The sequence below is a fragment of the Heptranchias perlo genome, chromosome 3, assembly GCF_035084215.1.
Source record: "Heptranchias perlo isolate sHepPer1 chromosome 3, sHepPer1.hap1, whole genome shotgun sequence".
In the NCBI taxonomy this organism is placed as follows: domain Eukaryota; kingdom Metazoa; phylum Chordata; class Chondrichthyes; order Hexanchiformes; family Hexanchidae; genus Heptranchias; species Heptranchias perlo.
The window spans coordinates 75142675-75158526 of NC_090327.1; the positions used below are offsets into that span (position 1 = coordinate 75142675).

Below are 15852 nucleotides of genomic sequence, written 5' to 3' on the forward strand. Positions count from 1 at the left end.
AAACTACATGCCACTTCACATGTGCAGGCAAGTACACAAAATCATGTGCAATGTTTGTTGATGCAGAGTTGCACTCTGAGTTTCACTAATTAAGGGTAGCATAACTCTGTCAATGTAAGACATAGTTATTTAATATACTTCACTTAGATCAGTGCTGTTGGTATAACAAGGTCATTAGATTCTATTAATCTGAAACTGAAAACTGAATTATCTAGACCTGAGTAAATTTTAAACTTGTTGGCACAGTAAGGCTACTGGAGTCATTCTGAGTATTGGTGTAGAAAGTGATCAGAGATAGTAAGAGAAACAATGATTTGAAACAAACACCAATAAGGTGCAAATTAGTGATGATTAACGTTGAAATACATCTTTTACTGAGTCATCTTAATCTTAGTAACATGCAATCTGTAATTGGGAATGTATCTGAAAGGGGGAAGGTGGCTATTTGGAAGGAAGCTTTAAAGACACCTATATAAACCTTCATCAATATTTGTTTCTTAGTAATATTACTAACAGATGTGTAAAAATGATAAATTTATCTCCAAAAAGAGCCATTATCAAATTTAATAGAGATTGCAGTGTATGTAATTTTTCATGTCATTGCAACTTTAACTAGGTTATAATAAAACAGATGCTACAAAGCTGCATTTTCTGAATTAAACACACATTGAATTTACATAAAACTCATTCAGAGCTGTTAATTTACCACTCAGGAGGCTATTGTTATCATTGACCTGGTATTTGCTTTGTTGTTAAACATGGCTTGAACTGTCTTCCTTGCATGGGACAAGTTTGACTGCATGTATTGATATTTCTAGGTAAGGGTGAACTGATTGAATTTTCACCATGAATGACATTTTACTTCAATTTTGAACCTCAGCCCAGCTTAATGAGAGCTTCTCAATACTATGGGACTGGAATTCGTGTACTAGTTTAAGTCAGTTCTAAATGGTTAAAAAACTGGTGCAAATCTGGCCAGAATGGTAAGGTGCTCATTGTAGTCAATTCTCAAGAGTCAGTGAATTTGCATAAATTATTTCCAGCTTCAGATGCAGACTTGGACAGGTATAGGGAGTAAGCAAGTGGTGGGAGTGGAAAATTGTATATAAGTGAAATTTAAAGAGATGCAAGCAATTAAAGGGAAGTGGCCAAATAAGGGGAGATTCTTATAATCTTTGGAAAAGCTTAAAAGTCATTGCAATCCATGACAACCTTTGCCAAGACTGAAGGGAGAGAAACCAAAGACATGACTAGCAAAAACGAAGGGAAAGGAACCCAATGTGCAGGAATGAGTGCAGGCAGGTGGCAGATTAGCCCAGCATCCAACCCCCTGTTTGATGGTTGCTGAAGTGGAGGTGATGCTGCATGAGATGGTTGTGAAGAGTGTGGCCACACCATGGTTCCATTCCTACATGTCAGTGTTGCAGCTTGACTAGAAGGAGGTTGAGCAGGTTTTATGCCATAGTTGGACTGGTTTTGCTTACCCTTTGCTGCACTGCAGCTGCAGGTGTCCTTGCAGCAGGTGGCACACCTCTGAATCTGACAGCTGACCTGGACCATGTGAAGACCATTTCCCATTATCATGGCTAGATAAGTGTGCCAGGGCCTGAAAATATATGATTGTTAGTAGCGTGTGGGTGTGGCCAATCTGGGTATCCTGGCTATTGACCACTCTGGTATACCTTCTCTCATACACTGCTACTGAAACCACATTATAATGTGCTTGGGTGCTTCCAAGGAAGCATCAAATTACACACTATCCTTAAATCCTCCTGTTGAATGCTATGATTTGAGCACACAATCTACACTGGCACTTCTCTGCAGTACTGAGGGAACGTTGCACTGTCGGAGGTACCATCTTTTGGATGAGACCTTAAACCGACACCCATCTGCTGAGTCAACGCCACTTTTCAAGGAGGAGTAGGGGAGTTCTCCCAGTGTCCTAGTCAACATTTATCCCTCAACCAACACCTAAAAAACAGATGATCTGGTAATTTATTGCATTGCTGTTTGTGGGATCTTGATATGTGCAAATTGGCTGCTCCGTTTCCTACATTACAATAGCGACTGCACTTCAAAAATATTTCATTGTCTATAAAGTGCTTTTTGCTAAAGCTTCCGTAATCTTTCTTCGTAGTTCAATCCTACTATACTTTGTTAAAGGCAGATCATGTTTACCTAACTTGATTGAATTTTTTGATGAGGGCAATGCGGTTGATGTTGTGTATATGGACTTTCAAAAGGCATTTGATAAAGTGCCACATAATAAGCTTGTCAGCAAAATTGAAGCTCATGGAATAAAAGGGGCAGTGGCAGCATGGATACGAAATTAGCAAAGTGACTGGAAGCAGGGAGTAGTGGTGAACGGTTGTATTTCGGACTGGAGGAAGGTGTACAGTGGTGTTCCCCAGGGGTCGGTACTACGATCACTGCTTTTTTATATATTATTACTTGGACTTGGGTGTACAGGGCACAATTTCAAAATTTGCAGATGACACAAAACTTGGAAGCGTAGTAACAGTGAGGATAGTGATAGACTTCAAGAGGACACAGACAGGCTGGTGGAATGAGCGGACACATGGCAGATGAAATTTAACACAGAGAGCTGCGAAGTTGTACATTTTGGCAGGAAGAACGAGGAGAGGCAATATAAACTAAATGGTACAATTCTAAAGGAGGTGCAGGAACAGAGAGACCTGGGGATATATGTGCACAAATCTTTGAAGGTGGCAGGACAGGTTCAGAAAGCGGTTAAAAAAGCATACGGGATCCAGGGCTTTTTAAATAGAGGCATAGAGTACAAAAGCAAGGAAGTTATATTGAGCTTTTATAAAACACTGATTCGGCCACAGCTGGAGTATTGTGTCCAATTTTGGGCACCGCACTTTAGGAAGGATATAGAAAATTTCATAGAAATTTCATTTATGGCACAGAAGGAGGGCATTCGACCCATTGTGTCCGCGTCAGCTTGGTTGTGAAGGCCATGTGAAGGTCTTAGAGAGGGTGCAGAAAAGATTTACAAGAATGGTTCCAGGGATGAGGGATTTCAGTTACATGGATAGACTGGAGAAACTGGGGTTGTTCCCCTTAGAGCAGAGAAGGTTGAGAGGAGATTTGATAGAAGTGTTCAAAATCATGAAGGATTTAGATAAAGTAAATAAAGAGAAACTGTTCCCATTGGCGGAGGGATCGAAAACCAGACACAGATTTAAGGTGATTGACAAAAGAAGCAAAGGTGACATGAGGAAAAACATTTTTACGCAGCGAGTAGTTATAATTTGGAATGCTGCCTGAAAGGGTGGTGGAAGCAGATTCAGTTGTGGCTTTCAAAAAGGAATTGGATAAATACTTGAAGGGAAAAAAATTGCAAAGCTACGGGGAAAGAGCAGGGGGATGGGACTAACTGGACTGCTGTTACAAAGAGCCAGCACAGGCTCGATAGGCCAAATGGCCTCATTCTGTGCTGTAACCATTCTATGATTCTATGATTCTACTTGGGATCGGTCTTGTTGCTCTTCTCTGCATATTCAGTTCAACCAGTTTCACTTCACAGGAGAATCTGGGATAACCCTGCCCCCTAATGGTAATGTCCTCTAATACTGAGTTTCAGATAACAAGAACAACAGATAACAGGGGGTCATAGCAATAGACACAGGCCCAATGTATTCATGCAAATGAAGTGCAAGGGACAATTCCAGCAGTCCTGCCTCAATTTCCTTTCTGTGGATCTTGGGTATTCTGATACACTGATGTCTCTCAAAGCAAGCAGTGGGGTCTTTTGCCAGGACCCTCCTCAGGGTGGAGGGTCTGAGGGGGCCTGGCAGCAAGGGAAAGACAGACTCAAAGATAAGTGGGCCTTGTTTTTGAAGATGTGGAGACTTTCTGGCTGTTCTCAATCAATATCCAGTAGGCCGCGTGGATGGCAGACAGGCAGATCTGCTCCTTTATCAGGCCCGAATTACCAGAGCAAAGCTTTGCTGCGATGGGTCTGTGCCAGGGGTGAGACCAGGTTTGGCCTAGATAGGTGCAGTGCACTTTGTGCATTCTGTGCCTGTCCAGCATAGGCAGAGGGCCAGGAAAGTTGGCCCCCAGGTATTTTATCAAAAAAGATTTTGTGTTCAGACTCAAACTGGCAGATAGAATGAATTGGAGGGGAGTATGCAGTCAATCGAATGGGAGAGGGACAGGGATGCTGAATAACTGGAGGTAGATCTGAGAGGCATTAAATGCATGAGGGAGGACATGGGAGTATTAGGGGCATGGAGTGAAGGAACAGTATTGGAGATAGATATATATGTAATAAATTCCTAGCTGTGGCGACCCAAGGAATCAGTGAAAGTAAAGGTATAGAATTGGAGGAGTGTGAGAAATGTAGGAAACTACAGAAAAAGTAGAAAAAATAAAATAGCAATGAAAATTTTGCAAAGAGAAATAAAAGAAACAAGTAGCAAAGAACAGTCAGGAAAGAAAAACAGTAAAAAGGAAGCAGAGGTGCAGAAGGGTGGCTTTATAATGGGTACTAATAAGGTCTGATCTTTTGTTAAGCATTAAATTAGCTTTATTTTATGTGCATGAGTGACATGTAAAGAAAAGCATAGAAGCAGCATGCCTTTATATACTGGAAGCATACTAGAAAATACCGAGGAAAAATTGAACCAAAAATAGAGGGTGATGAAGCTGCAAAGTCTGATCAGGGTGTAGGAGCATTGCTGTTTGCCATTGGGGAGGTCCTCCATTTTGTACCACTCATATCAATGTCTGTCCTTTAGTCAAGCCACATGCAGAATTGTCCAATTAATAGTGAACAAAAGGTCAAAGTTTTGGTTTCTGTGAATACTCAATTTATGCCTGCAATTTGTCCAGAAAATCATGCCTGTAAGTTTAAGACTTCTCAAAATCAAATTTGAATTTTTAAAAATTTGGACATTGTCATCAACATTTGAGGACAAAATTAATTTTTTTGGAAAATTGCATTGAACATGATTAAATAATTGAGGTAATAAAAGAGGCTGGTGAAGGTTAGATTGTTCAATACCTGCTCAGTCTTGCTTCCTCACAGTTATCTTTAGGGATACGAGCTCTTTAATATAAAAAGCATTGAAGAAATAATTTTCTTACAATATTATGTTGTATTATAACTGCAGTCCCAGAACATATGCTAATATATTACTATATATTTCATAATCAGTTTCTTACTATCATAAGGACTTTAACAGAAATCAGAACTGCCCTTAATGTTCATTTAAAAAAAAAACTAATGTTAACATCAACAGGACTGTCATCATCTCTTTGTTTTGCAGTGATATCATTATTGTTTTCATCATATAACAACTTTCTTATAACCCCAAGCATGGAGACCTGGCAGCAGCTTCTGAAAGATTCATCTAATTTTAGATTCATCCTTTTTACTTTACTCAGACTTGTTTAAGAGTTGTATTTGTGAACCTTGCTAACTGACATTCTAGATAATTCAGTCAGACCCTTTTCATTTGGTTGAAATTATCTCTGCTCTGCATCTGCCTTGTGCCTTCTCAGTTATTCTTTTGTTGAGTATATAATACTGAGGCATAGTCCAGTGTGCACATTTTATGATACTTGTGATATCTCCAACAGAAATGAGTGAAGTTGTTCAGTGCTTAAATACAGCTGAAATCACAATCCTAAGGATTTAAAGTCTTATTACAATCTGAAACCGTCTTGTTTTATTTGTATCAGACTCTGAACATGCACTCTTTCTGATGTAAAGATAGATCATACCAATTCATGTAATTAGGCACCAATCTTTTGTAGGTTTGAAATAAACAAAAAGGAACTAACTAGAAAACAAAACACCATGACAATATGTAAAAACTAGTGTAAAAATCATAACTAATTTGAAATTACGGGTGCAAAGGTTATAGAAATGGACCAGATTATGATCTCTTGAAAAAAAAACTAGATTAATGCAGTCGGTATAAAGTTAGTTGACAGTCTGGGTTTCAGTTTTCACAGAAAAACAAACAAGTGTTGCAGAATGTGATCTCAAAACACTAGTAGAAATCCTGAAATCCAATGTATTATAAAGGATTTCAATTTATTCAGAAGGCTTGAAGCCATAAATTCAGATGTTTTTTTTTCATTGCCAGCTTTTTTTTGGGCTGTCAGCTTTTTTTTCAAGCTGTTAGTCAGCTTTTCGGAGTTTTGTAGGTTGGCATTGTCCCGGTGCTCTTAAGCTCATGCCTGCTGCCACTCTATTGGCCCAGATCAAAATAATCCTGACCTAAAGTCTTGGGGAGCTTGCTATCTTTCCAGTGAGCATTAAATCCAGGAATGGGATATAACAGCAGGCCTACGAAGACTGGTCTCACCTCAAAGAATGGGATTAGATCATAGCAAAATCTGGCTTGGTCTGGTGGTTTTCACTCTCTTTGTAGTTTGCAGTGGGAGACTACTCATGAAAATTCTGCAGTCATCCCTGCTTTTCCAGTGATTCCCTAGCGTTCTCTTGCCTGGGGACAAGTAGCAGAATAGATAACAAGCTGGTTACAAAACAGATAACAGAGAGTAAGGGTTAAAAGTGCTTGCTCAGACTGGCAAAAGACTGGGAAGTGGTGTTCCACAGTGATCGGTGTTGTTCACCATTTACATAAACGATTTGGACTCGGGAGTCGGAAGTACAATTTCAAAATTTGCGGACGACACCAAATTGGGGGGCATAGTTAATAGTGAGGGGGACTGTGACAAAATACAAGAAGACATTGATAAACTTGCAGAATGGGCGTGTAATTGGCAAATGAATTTCAATATAGATAAGTGTGAGGTATTACATTTTGATAGGAAGAATAAGGAGGCCACATAGTTCTTGGATAATAAAAGTCTAAATGGGGTAGAGGAGCAGAGAGATCTGAGGGTACAGATACACAAATCACTAAAAGTAGTGATGCAGGTGAATAAGGCCATTTAAAAAAAAAAGTAAACCAAGCACTGGGGTTCATTTCTAGAGGGATAGAATTGAAAAGCAGAGAAGTTATATTAAACTTGTATAAAACGTTAGTTAGATCACACTTGGAGAGCTGTGAACAGTTATGGTCTCCATATTATAAAAAGGATATAGAGGCACTGGAGAAGGTGCAAAAAAATTTTACTAGGATGATACTAGAACTGAGAGGTCATACCTATTGGGAAAGATTGAGAAGGCTGGGGCTCTTTTCTCTCGAAAAGAGAAGATTGAGGGGTGACCTGATAGAGGGTCTTTAAGATTTTGAAAGGGTTTGTTTGATATGTAGACATAGAGAAGATGTTTCCACTTATGGGGAAGACCAGAACGAGGGCTCATAAATATAAGATAGTCACTAATAAATCCAATAGGGAATTCCGGAGAAACTTCTTTACCCAGAGAATGGCTAGAACATGGAACACGCTACCACAAGGAGTAGATGAGGCGAATAACATAGATATATTTAAGGGGAAACTAGATAAACACATTAGGGAGAAAGGAATAGAAGGATATGCTGATTGGGTTATATGAAGTAGGAAGGAGGAGGCTCATGTGGAGCATAAATACCAGCATGGACCTGAGGGGGTCTGACTGAGGGCTAATCCATCTCGGCAGCTGCCAGAGCCAGTCTGGCCCAGCACATTTTCCGGCCCCCAAACAGGCATTGGTCGAAGGGTCCATAAGTGTATAGATGTGGTGCTATCTACAGAGACAGCAACATCATCCATACCCATTGCACGCCAGCCCCTGCTACTGGGTCTGCCTCCACATGCTCGTTGATTAGAAGGAGAGCAGACTCGAGGATAATATTGAGCTGACTGAAGCCCCTATTCATACACTCTCCAAGCCTGTCCAATGCAGAGCTGTTAATAGAGTCCAGGGAGTATAAGCATCACAGAGAGATGTTATTACTGATGTTACAGACTCTGTCATGGGAAGGGACTATGCTGCAGATGTCCCTGGAGTGACCACATGCTGCATGGTGGACTGCAGAATTTCAGTGCCACCCATCAGAACCCCACACATGTGGGTTGTGGAATCCTTCACACGAGCTAAAGTAGTAAAAGCTCCTAAGCAAGCCTCCAGTAATCTATCATGCTCATTAAGTATCCTTTTAAAAGCTGAGCCATTTAGGCCTGCATACCTGTCCTCTTCAGCTAGTCCTCCAGACAGTTGATTACTTTTCTTCCATTGCTATTGCCACTTTTACTTGTGCTCTACCGATTACCTGGTGCATTCCTTTCCAAGTCACTTTTAAAATCCCACAAGGTGGTTGTTTCTGAGCTTGTGCTTGGCAGAGTAAGAATGAGTGATGGTGCATTTTCAGGACTGCTTTCCTCACCCCCTCCCTGGTACCTACATCCGAACCTACAGAAAGAGAGGAAGGACAAAAGTAGCTTGGAGAGAAATTACATGTCTGGACACTTTCTGCGCTATGCCAGACAAGGTTTGGATCATTTCCTGATGTGGCAGTGAGTGAAGTAGTAGGGCCTGAAAAAGGAGGCAGAAAAGTTGGCCACACCCTCAACTGGGACTAGGCCTGCATAGAAACATAGAAAATAGGAGTAGGAGTCGGCCATTCAGCCTGCTCCGCCATTCAATATGATCATGGCTGATCCTCTATCTCAATACCATATTTCTCCTCTCTCTGCATACCCCTTGATGCCTTTTGTGTCTAGAAATATATCTCCTTCTTAAATATATTCAGTGACTTGGCCTCCACAACCTTCTGTGGTAGAGAATTCCACAGGTTCACCACCCTCTGAGTGAAGAAATTTCTCCTCATCTCAGTCCTAAATGTCCTACCCTGTATCCTGAGACTGTGACCCCTCGTTCTGGACCCCCCTCAGCCAGGGGAAACATCCTCCCTGCATACAGTTTGTCTCGCCCTGTCAGAATTTTATGTTTCAATGAGATCCCCTCTCATTCTTCTAAATTCTAGTGAATACTTCTAAACTCGTGAAATTTCTCTTCAAAAGGGTTGAGAGTCTGGAATTTTGGAGAGCCATCTCCTCCATGTTCTGGGCAGTCTTCTCCTCCAAGAGTAGAGGGATAAATAACTGACATTGGAAAAATAACTATCTGTTTCACCATTTATCAGCCTGCTGAACATAGTGTGTATGATGACAGGAACAAGTATATAATAATCAATGGAAGGAGTTGGGAGAGCAGCTTTTCATAGTGTGAGGAAAAGCAGAAAGGAGGTGCAGTAAAATCTTATCTGCTGCCTAGTGAGCAACTATAAGAAGCTTTAAGGAAATGACTGACCGGGGAGGCAGTAAGGGTGCAGGTCATGCTCTTCAGAGTTTAAACATATGAGCGATGTGAGTAAGGTTTCCTACCTTAGCACACCCGGTGAGATTATTGAATTTTTTTCAGCACTGTAGACTCGTATAACACTCATATATACCTGAGGTATATGCTGCTGGCATTAACATAGTTGATCTCTCTTGCAAAGCCTTTTACCAATGCACCATGGGACATGGAGTCCATCCATGGGGAATAAAATGCCCTTCCTCTTGCAACTTTATCTACCAAGACTTATGGGACCCCACTGAAAAATTGAGGCGACCTGCCACTCCCTTGACTGCTCATGAACATTATTCAGTTCCAGACATTCGAAGAGTAGCAAAGGTGCAATGCTCTTTTAAGGTGCTTCAGGCTTTTAAGACTTGCAGCACCATGTGATTTTCATGCCGTTTTCAGACACTATTTATGCCGGCAGCTTGCCCTTATTATGTTGCATCTGGAAAGTCAGCTAAGTAGGCAGGAGTTAACATCTGATTCCTACTGGTTTTACACCGACACGTGAAAATTGGCCTGACTACTAAACCTCTTCTGTCATCAATTTTTTCGTGAATAAAAGAAAGTTTCAGTGGGGTTATTTTTGAATAGTTGGTTGACCTACTGACAAAAGAGAAATGGCAGTTAAGGCTACTTGGGGTGCTACTAACACCAGTTTACATATTCCAGTGTAAGTTTAATATGGTGGAAAATGCTTTATATTTGTGGGCCAAGTCATGCTTCATATTCTCAGTTTTAAAATGGCAGACTCCACTAGTCAAGCCATGCTAAGCCGAGTTGCCGGAGTGGAAATTGATGAATCAGGTGCAGAGGCAGCCAATTCACAGCACTCCTAACCTTCTTTCTTGATTCTAATGGCTGGAAAATTGAGAGCACTGTGAATCATGCGCACTCACCTCTGATCCCGATTCTCAAATCTCCTCTCCTGTCAAGTGAGACTCTGCATCAGGAGTGAATTTTCATAATTTGAGTTTTACAGGAAATAGATACAAATGCAACATTTAAATGGGGGTCATAATTTCTCTGTTGCAAATGGTTTAAGTCAAGCTCCATGAATATATTAATGATATTAAGACTCATGCAATAGAAGAGCACCACATGTGACTGAATATTCCAGAAACACTGGCAGTTGCATCCAGGAGAATGAACAGGCAACAAGCCGAAGGACTCAAATCTACACATAAAATGAGATTGAAAAATTAAGTTTCCTTGTGCAATGCTTGCAATGTCACAGTAGATCTATTCAATTTTGATAGCCTTAACTGCTAAACAAAATGAGTAAAATAAAAGCAGTTTCACCAGTGTTATTTTACTATGATGTATATTTTAAAAATATGTAACTTTGTTCTATTCATAGATTTGCAGTGTACTGGTTGACGAGGTTTGGGATGATCCCATAAGACCATAAGAGATAGGAGCAGGAGTAGGCCATTCGGCCCCTTGAACCTGCTCTGCCATTCAATGAGATCATGGCTGATCTGATTTTTACCTCAACTCCACTTTCCCGCCTTTTCCCCATATCCTTTGACTCCCTTGCTGATCAAAAATTTGTCCAACTCAGCCTTGAATGTATTCAATGACTCAGCCTCCACAGCTTTTTGGGGTAAAGAATTCCAAAGATTCATGACCCTCTGGGAGAATAAATTCCTCCTTATTTCCATCTTAAACAGGCGACCCCTTATTCTGAGACTATGGGCTCTATTTTAGCACCCGCTATCGGGTGCGTTCCTGGCGGGGGGGGGCTCCGAAAATCGGGGAATCCCGGAGTGGGTCGGGAGCCCGGCTCCAACCCGCCCACTTCCGGGTTCCCCACAGACGCGCCGACGTGCACGCGCAGCCCCCGCTGGTGGGAATCCCGCAGGCAATTAAAGCCGGCGGGGTGCCACTTGAGAGTATTTACCTTGCTATTACAGGTCATTAACGGACCTGATTAAGGGAATATCTCAGGAGGGGTGGGATTTTAGAAACAACTGGGACTGTTTCCCATACTGGGGGAAACACTCCCAGTTGAAATGGACGTGTTGCAGCCATCAGCCTGTGGCAGCTGCAACGGTCCATTTGACAGGTGGGGGGTGGGGAGACCCTCACTCATTGCAGGAGGCCACTCTTGTCACTTTGGACAAAGTTTGGCCTCCACCACCCTCCTCCTAACAAGAAAATTCACCAACTTGCACACTTACCCCGGGGTCCAGAGACATGTACCTACCTTGCAGACCCCCTCAGATGTACATCTTCTGGATGGGGGCCGCCGTAGCTGCAGTCATGACCTCCTCGGAGGGCGAACAGCATCAACCGGCCAAGCCGTCCACCTCTGACACGTGGAGCTCCACAACAGAGTGCTGTGACACATCCACCTGTACAGCAGGAGGGAGGGCAACCGCAGAGAGAGATGCGTCGCAGGGGGCACTACCCTCACCACAGGGTCCACAGACCGAGGCTCAGCTTCCTGGACCTCTCTGAGCAGCAGTGCACAAGGAGGCTCAGAGTCACTCGACATGTAGTCGTGGACATCTGCAGCCTCCTTCATGCCGAGCTGCTCCCGGCTGGCCCGAGCACCATCTTCTTACCTGTCGCTGTCAAAGTCACCACTGCCCTCAACAACTTCTTCTCCGCATCCTTCCAGGGTGTCACCGGGGACATCGCCGACATCTCTCAGTCGTCTGCACAAAAGACCCCTGCAAATACACCTACACCCACTCTGCAGTGACACAATGGGTGGCATCAGGTGTGGGTCTTCATTGTGATCCTCAGGAAAGGGCATTATTGCACAAACCAGACAAGATTCGCAAAGATGTGGCAGTAGTGGTGACAATATAATATGTGATGTGAGTTGCTCAGAAATTAAATATCGGTAAAAACCATGACAAACCCTCAAACACCCTTGTGCATCCCCTTCATGCTCACGACACGTTTGCCCTACGCTTCCTACTGCACATATGTGATGCATGCCCTGTGGCTGCAGCACAGGTAGTGGCAGGTTGAGTGAGGCTGACTGTGAAAGAGATGCATGAGAGGGTGAGTATGAGATAGAGCCATGAGATTGTATGAGGATTGGGTTGAGTGGTAGTGGCGGGATGAGTACTGGCGAGGTGAGTAAGTGCAGGTAAGATGAGGATGAGGTTTGAGTGGGTGTGAGGGGTGATGTGACAGAGTAGTGTTGGCAGTGCAGAAGGAGGTGTGGGGTGGGGGTGGTGATGTGGCAGATGGAGTGTAGGGTAATGAGTAAGTGTTCTCACTTTGGCTGACCTACTTAGGTCATTGCAGCGCCTCCTGCACTATATGCAGGTGGGCGATATGTTGGTGGTGCTGGTGACCTCCTCTGCCACCTCGAGCCAGGCCTTCTTGGTGGAAGAGGCAGGCCGCTTCCTCCTGCCCGCTGTGGGGGAAGATCTCTGTCCTCCCCCTCCTCCTCACCCCATCCAATAAGAGCTGGAGTGAGGCATCATTAAACTGGGAGCAGCCTTCCCCCTGGGCTGCTCCATGCTGTAATTTTTCCTATTTCTTGCAGCATCAGTCAGTGGAGGACTGCCCCTTTAAATAGAGCTCCTCCAGCTGACAGAGCTTACTGCGGATGCGCAGTCCGCCCGACGCGCAGATCAGCAGTGGGGAACCCGGAAGACCAGGTCAGTGGATCCAATTAGGCTGCGATCACGCGCGGGGCAGACTGATTTCACCGGGTGCATTACCCACGCGCCCAATAGCCCCCCCGCCGCGAACCCGCAGCCCTGGCAATATCGAACCCTATGCCCCCTAATTTGAGATTCCCCCTGAGGGTGAACATCCTCTCAGCATCTACCGAATTGAGTCCCCTCAAAATCTTGTATGTTTCAATAAGATCTCCTCTCATTCTTCTAAAATCCAATGAGTATAGACCCAACCTGTTCAATCTTTCCTCATAAGACAACCCTTCCATTCCCGGAACCTTCTCTGAACTGCCTCCAATGCAAGTATGTCTTTCCTTAAATAAGGGCACCAGAACTGTACGCAGTACTCCAGGTGTGGTCTCACCAGCACCCTGTACAGTTGTAGCATGACTTCCCTGCTTTTATATTCCATCCCCCTAGAAATAAAGGTCAATATTCCATTTGCCTTCCAGATTAGCTGCTGCACCTGTATGTTGACTTTTTGTGTTTCATGTACGAGGACACCCAGATCCCTCTGTACCACAGCGTTTTGTAGTATTTCTCCATTCAAATAATATTTTGCTTTTTTATTTTTCCTCCCAAAGTGGATGACTTCACATTTTCCCACATTATATTCCATCTGCCAAATTTTTGCCCATTCGCTTAACCTGTCAATATCCCTTTGCAGACACTTTGTGTCCTCATCGCAACTTGCTTTTCCACCTATCTTTGTATCATCAGCAAATTTGGCCACAAGACACTCTGTTCCTTCATCCAAGTCATTGATATAGTTGAGGCCCCAGCACTGATCCCTGCGGCACCCCACTAGTTACAGATTGCCATTTTGAAAATGACCCTTTTATCCTGACTCTTTGTTTTGTTAGTTAGCCAATCCTCTATCCATGCCAGTATATTTCCCCCAGCACCATGAGCTCTTATCTTGTCCAGTAATCTTTTATGTGGCACCTTATCGAATGCCTTTTGGAAATCCAAATATACTGCATCCATTGGTTCCCCTTTATCCACCCTGCCTGTTACTTTCTCAAAGAACTCTAATAAATTTGTCAGTCACGATTTCCCCTTCATAAAACCATGTTGACTCTCCTTGATTGTATTATGAATCTCCAAATGCCCTGCTACTACTTCCTTAATAATGGATTCTAGCATTTTCCCAATGACAGATGTTAGGCTAACTGGTCTAGGCTAACTGCTTTCTGTCTCACTCCCTTCTTGAATAGGGGTGTTACGTTTGCGGTTTTCCAATCCGTTGGGACCTTTCCAGAATCTAGTGAATTCTGGAAGATTACAACCAATGCATCCACTATCTCTGTAGCCACTTCTTTTAAGACCCTCGGATGCAAGCCATCATGTCCCGGGGACTTGTCAGCCTAGAAACCCATTAATTTACCTCGTACTTTTTCTCCAGTGATAGTGATTGTTTTTAGTTTATCCCTCCCCTTTGCCCCTTGATTTTCTACTATTATTGGTATATTATTAGTGTCTTCTACTGTGAAGACAGATACAAAATATCTGTTCAATTCCTCTGCCATTTCCTTGCTTTCCATTATTATTTCCCCAGTCTCATCCTCTAAGGGACCAATGTTTACTTTAGCTACCCGCTTCCTTTTTATATGCTTGTGGAAGCTTTTACTGTCAGTTTTTATATTTCTTGCTAGTTTACTCTCATAATTTATTTTCTCCCTCTTTATTATTCTTTTCGTCATCCTTTGCTGGTTTTTAAAGTTTTCCCAATCTTCGGGCTTACCAGTAATCTTTGCCATGTTGTACGCTTTTTCTTTTAACCCGATACCATCCTTGACTTCCTTAGTTAGCCATGGTTGGTTCACCCTCACAGGGATATATTTTTGTTGCAAGTCATAAAATATCTTTTTAAATGTTTGCCACTGCTTATCCACCATTATACCATCTAATCTGTTTACTCAGTCCACTTTAGCCAATTCTGCCCTTAAGTGATCCTTTACAATGTGTTCCTTGGGTCATTTTTGCCACAGAAATAAGAAGTTCAGGCCCCATAGTCTGCCCAGAAAGTTATTCAGTTGCTTGATGGAGCTCTGAATGGCGACATATTGGAGCTGTGGAGAGGAAATTTGCTGAACTTGTGTCAGTGTGATGAGCAGATTGACCAGAGAGCCAATCTATTCTACCAATTCTGCCCAGCCAAACTGCATACCAAGTTATTGTACACCTGGATATTTCCAGATGGCACAATGATATGGACATTGTCAATTGTCTAATATTCTGGGGGTGAAGTGCCAGAATCTATCTTGTAAGACTGACATGAACCATGGTCTGTGATTGCATAGCCTCTGGTTATATCGCAGAGAAGACCCTAGGAAGGACAGGGTGACAGGTGAAGGGTCTTCCTGCCACTTAACAAGACAGCATGGAATCCAATCTCTGGCTGGTGTGCTTTTGATAGTTGTTTTTGGTTCTCCTAACCCTTTTGAGCCTTGTCACTACTCTTCTCAGATGGTAATTGCTTCAGGGTTGGATTCAGCACAGCTGGATAGATATTTATCTGCCAAGAGAAGAATGGATACCAAAACAAAAGTGAAAATATATCCATATGTTTCTGAAGCTGTACTCCTTATCCTTGTCAAAAAAGTCATCAAACATAAAATTGCTTGATTCTGCATAACAAATGCATTATCAACCACAGAAGCCTACATTTCACCAGAAAGATGGCACCTCCTCAGAGCCATAAAAGTTCCTTTAATTACTTTGGACTTCCTCCAATCACTCTTGAACTACTCCTTAACCCCAACATCCTCCCCTCTCCCTCGCTCCACTGTAACTTACCTCATTCTTAACCCGGCATCCTGTTTTATCTACTTCCACTCACTGTCACTGGGTGGGTGCTGAGGTCAGAATCCCCATCGCCCTCAGCCAGTTTTTCTCCTCCCTCCTGGCCTCCCTTTCTATCTGTTT

The 15852-nt window shown here is 42.8% G+C and overlaps 1 protein-coding gene across 4 annotated transcripts in view; it reads left to right on the forward strand.

Moving 5' to 3' along the window:
- The window catches only part of c3h8orf34 (chromosome 3 C8orf34 homolog), a 506019-nt gene that overhangs the window by 177234 nt on the left and 312933 nt on the right, over window positions 1-15852 (forward strand). The gene's annotated exons all lie outside the window — the stretch shown is intronic.